Source organism: Myxocyprinus asiaticus, chromosome 20 (assembly GCF_019703515.2).
Source record: "Myxocyprinus asiaticus isolate MX2 ecotype Aquarium Trade chromosome 20, UBuf_Myxa_2, whole genome shotgun sequence".
Classification (NCBI taxonomy): domain Eukaryota; kingdom Metazoa; phylum Chordata; class Actinopteri; order Cypriniformes; family Catostomidae; genus Myxocyprinus; species Myxocyprinus asiaticus.
The window spans coordinates 22697385-22702799 of record NC_059363.1 but is presented as its reverse complement, the minus strand read 5'-3'; the positions used below and the strand labels follow the sequence as shown (position 1 = coordinate 22702799).

Sequence of the window (5415 nt, the reverse complement as noted above, 5' to 3'; positions counted from 1 at the left end):
CATTGATTAATTAAGTACTAATTGGCGTAACAATGTTATTGTAATGACTGTGGTCATTTTGATTATAGAAGGCTTTAAAATCTAAAATTCATTGTCGGTTGAAGGTAAAATGATTGATTTAGTAGAATGGTCTTAAGTTGAAAACCAAAACAGTGGAATGTTTTGACATTACACCCTGTCTTTGCAGCATTTTAGTGAGTAAGAGCCTTAAAGATGTGCAGAGGAAGTTTGAGACACTGCTGCAGCTGTCTGCTGAACGTCGTACCAAGCTGGAGACCAGTACGATCTCTATGTATTTGAGAGAGAAGCTAGAGATCTACAGAACTGGCTTCTCTTTCATAAGACCATTGCAGAGTCTGGAGGGGGTTGAGGTAAGTTTGGCTCAAATGTATTTTGCCAAGAGAGCTGAAAAACATGCTAAGGTAGTAAAGACAATTTTAAGATGAATGTATTCTTGAAATGTTGAATTCTTTATATGGTAAATGTGACCGATCTTAATTAAATATTGCATTCGAATACAAGACACACTGCATGGCACACTGCAATGTGATATTAGTTCTTATATATCATGAAAATCTATATGTGTTTGGTAATGGTGTATACACACTTGTTATAACCATAGTTTCTTATAAAAAAGACTTGTTTCTTTATGACCTTATCTTTTGATTTTTAAAGCAATTTACTCACTCTTATTAGGCAAAGTAGGTCGAAGTAAACTGGCAACAATCAGTGCAGTCGTCGGCGGCACAGCAAAAATAGAAGGCTCTGCTCAAGCTGTGGGAGGACTTAAGACTATGAAAGCAAGAGCAGAGGTAACAGTAAAAAATACTGTTCTTTTCATGAAAGTGTAAGATGCCTGTAAAACTGGGTACTTTTGCACTCGTATATGGGGAAACAGCTATAGCCAGTCACTACTTATCAATCAAATAAAGGAACACTGCACTCGGTTTGTATTTTGCTGATATTAATGAATGGGGTTCTACTTAGGAGTAATAAGCAAATGCTTTTGACAGAATTTACGTTCTGCTAGAGAGGTTCACCAGTTTGACCATGACTTGGATGAGCTCAGGAGCTGGATGAGTGAAAACGAGGTGACTCTGGACTCAGAAGAACAGGAGAATGATCTCCTTCAAGCTCTCATCCACCAACATGAAGGCTTTGAGGTACCAAATATTAATGAGCACTGGTTCTTTGTGAAATATAATGCAAAAATCAAGCTAAAATGGAAAAAAATGTTTGAAATATTACTATTACCAAAACAAATAAATGACCCACTATAAAATATTTTAACAATTGCAACTAAATTCTGAACACTAACTTGGTTTTATCAGAGAGATCTTGCAGTGATAGAAGAAGATGTTTCTCCAGTGCAGGCAAAGACTCCAGAAGGCAGAGGCTGTTCAGAGATACTTGACCGAATGGAGAGAGCTGATGTAAAATTCTGTTAAATGATGCATTAGTGAATTTGTTTGCATCAAAATGATTTCCAGAAATCACAAGTGACTGGAAATGTCATGGAAGTCATGCTAATTTTTTGGTCTAGAAGGATGGGAACCCTGATGTAAAATGTTTATAATGGATCTTTTCTATTAATGCATTATGCAGAAAGATACGTGTTCAAATAATACAAAAGTGCCAGGTCAAAGCAGATACACGTAAACCTATTAAAAGTAAATTGTGGATTTTTCCTGTTTTGTTGCTTATGCCTAGTGGACACTGAACGACTCAAGCTCGTCTCCTTTGATGTTTTGAGTTGCCATTTTTTACATGCTGAGACTAGTCCCAGATGCTACGATAGTTTTCAAAACAGTCTTGTCATCAGATGTGAGCACTGTCCCGACGAGTGCGACCGTTATGAGCCAAAACCAATGAAATATAGAGAGAGCGCAAGAGACAGGCAAGGTATTGGGAAGCAGAAAACAAAAAATAATTAGAAAATAAAATAAAATTTCACCCACATCTCCCTACCCGCTGTCTTTATTATTTTCAGCTGTTTTTATTATTTTTTCCTTTGTAAATTAGCGTAAATAAGCGTAAAAACTGCCGTTCTTTCATATTTGTTGGAAAAGGAGAGCAAAGTATTGGGTAGCAGGAGACAAAAATAATTGAAAAATAAAATAAAACATAACCCACCTCTCCCTACTTGTTGTTTTTATTATTTTCAGCTGTTTTTATAAAAAAAAATTCCTTTGCAAATGGTCCCAATATGCGCAAAAATGGGTGAGAGCAGTTTTTTCATGTTTATTAACATGTCATCAAGAAAAAAACTGTGAGTTTGGGAATTAAGCTGTAACAGCTTAATGGCTGGTTATGTGCGGATTTAAAGGGAAATAAGCTAACTATACTATAGGGACACAGATATGCACAGCATGCACACTAGAAGCTCAGTTACACTGGCAGCCAAAAGTTTGGAATAACGTACAGATTTTGCTCTTATGGAAAGAAATTGGTACTTTTATTCAACAAAGTAGCATTCAACTGATCACAAATGTATAGTCAGGATATTAATAACGAGTTCTCATCAAAAAATCCTCCATGTGCAGCAATGACAGCTTTGCAGATCCTTGGCATTCTAGCTGTCAGTTTGTCCAGATACTCAGGTGACATTTCACCACACACTTCCTGTAGCACTCGCCATAGATGTGGCTGTCTTGTCGGGCACTTCTCACGTACCTTACAGTCTAGCTGATCCCAAAAAAGCTCAATAGGGTTAAAATCCATAACACTCTTTTCCAATTATCTGTTGTCCAATGTCTGTGTTTCTTTGCCCATTCTGACCTTTTCTTTTTGTTTTTCTGTTTCAAAAGTGGCTTTTTCTTTGCAATTCTTCTCATAAGGCCTGCAACCCTGAGTCTTCTCTTTACTGTTGTACATGAAACTGGTGTTGAGTGGGTAGAATTCAATGAAGCTGTCAGCTGAGGACATGTGAGGCATCTATTTCTCAAACTAGAGACTCTACTTATACTCTTGTTTAGTTGTATCTGGGCCTTCCACATCTCTATCTATTAGAGCCAGTTGTCCTGTTGTCCTTGTCCTTTGTCTTTGAAGACTGTAGTGTACACCTTTGTATGACATCTTCAGTTTTTTTGGCAATTTCAAGCATTGTATAGCCTTCATTCCTCAAATCAATGATTGACCGATGAGTTTCTAGAGAAAGCTGTTTCTTTTTTTGCCATTTTTGACCTAATGACCTTAAGACATGCCAGTCTATTGCATACTGTGGCAACTTAAAAACAAACACAAAGACAATGTTAAGCTTCATTTAATGAACCAAATAGCTTTCAACTGTGTTTGATATAATGGCAAGTGATTTTCTGACTCAAGAATAAGGTGTTGGAGTGATGGCTGCTGGAAATGGGGCCTGTCTAGATTTGATCAAAAATGACTTTTTTCAGGGGGCCTGGGTAGCTCAGTGAGTAATGACGCTGACTACCACCCCTGGAGTCGCGAGTTCGAATCCAGGGTGTGCTGAGTGACCCAGCCAGGTCTCCTAAGCAACCTATTGGCCCGGTTGCTAGGGAGGGTAGAGTCACATTGGGTAACCTGCTCGTGGTCACTATAATGTGTGTGTGTTTGGATGCCGCAGAGAATAGTGTGAAGCCTCCACACACGCTATGTCTCCGCGGTAACGCACTGATCAAGCCACATGATAAGATGCACGGATTGACAGTCTCAGACATGGAGGCAACTGAGATTCGTCCTCCGCCACCCGGATTGAGGCAAGGTCACTATGCCACCACAAGGACTTTGGCCTTTGGGAACTGGGCATTCCAAATTGGGGAGAAACAATTTTTTTTTTTTTTACATCAGTAATGTCCTGACTATACTTTGTGATCAGTTTAATGCCACTTTGGTGAATTAAAGTACCATTTTCCTTCCAAAACAGCATTCTGTACATTATTCCAAACTTTTGGCTGCCAGTATACAGTACTAACATAAGTCAGAAGTCTGCTCTAAACATCATGTTTGCGAATAATTAAGAGAAACTGGGCACTGGTTTTTAGCTCTTTCTTTCTCATTTTTTACTTTTGTGCTTTATTATCATTCACACTGTAAACCCTGAAGTTGTCATTACTGTAAAAAACAAGTTGTTTTAAGTATTACTTGAAATGTCAAGTTTTGGACTCATAACTCAAATATTTATGTTCACTGAACTTATTTTTCTTAAAAATCCATAGATTTAAGATTTTAAGTGTAACTCAAAATATTGAGTACAAAATTGAGGCTACAGGGAATACCCACAATCCCTTCCTGCTTGAATTATATTTCCTTGGTCAGAGGGAATAGATTGGGGAATTTAAATAATTGTTATTAAGAATTCATGGAATTCATAGATTCATAGTTTTAGCTCTTTTGTTATATTATTTATGCTTTGTTGCAAATAGTTGTTTGGTGTAATGTCACCATTAGGGTGATCTGGGTCAAGTTGGACCCTGGTCACACTATCTTAGTTCTCTTTGTGCATGTGCAGCTGAAGTGCATATATGCATTTCTGTAAAGAATTATTTAATAACTGACCTAGAATAAGTTATCATCTTTATTTGAGCTGTGCTGTTTGATCTAAAATTGAGTCAGTTCAATTAAAATGTACAACAGTAGAAACAACAATATTTAAATTCAAATCTGAGTTAAGTCTACTTGCATGTAGTTAACTCAATTTAAATAGTTAAGTTCACTCTACTTGAAAACCAAGTTAATTGAACTTAATTACTCAAGTTTTGGGAGTCCCCATTACTCAATGGAATTGAGGGAACGAGTTTACTCAATCAAATGAGTGCAATGAACTTATTAGGGTTTTCAGTAATACACATACGTAATGATTAATGTATGTCCTGATGAAATCAGAGACTCTCTCCTCGAAATCCAAACACAAGTAGTCAAAAGAGATGGCCAGGTGTATTGGTGATGTGCCTTGCTTGTACATATGTGCTCGGATCACCCAAAACGCATCTTAATAGCAGTGTACACATGGCCTGTGCACCAGTACGATGGAAAACTAGACTCTGAGTCACAGAGCGCACGACTGCAAGTCGTGTGGTGTACACTTGGCTTTAATGTCAATGTATGTGTGTGTGTTTGCAGCTGGAGGAGCACCTTACAGAGCTCCAGTAGCTGGAGGTGCGGGTGCTTCAGGCCTGGGCAGAAAGGAGATCTCAGTATCAGGGAGACCTGGAACTACAGCAGCTGCAGAGGGAGTTAGAGCAGGCCGAGCACTGGCTCAACACCTATGAGACTGCACTCAGAGCAGGGGCTCCAACAGCAGATGTTTGGTGGCATTGCTTTATGTATTTTAACATAACGCATGTAGAATTGCTATTTTTTTATCTGGGAATAGTTTATCCCAAAATAAAATTTCTAAAATTATTTACACACCCTCATGTTGTTCCATACCCACATGTCTTTCTTCTGCAGAAC

At 38.1% G+C, this 5415-nt stretch overlaps 1 long non-coding RNA gene across 1 annotated transcript; it reads left to right on the top strand.

The window, feature by feature from the left end:
• The first annotated feature begins 218 nt into the window (after positions 1-218).
• LOC127411445 (uncharacterized) lies at positions 219-5206 on the top strand. The gene is made up of 4 exons (XR_007892283.1): positions 219-371; positions 697-812; positions 1014-1163; positions 5083-5206. It is a non-coding gene; the product is annotated as an uncharacterized LOC127411445 (long non-coding RNA).
• The last annotated feature ends 209 nt before the right edge of the window (positions 5207-5415 follow it).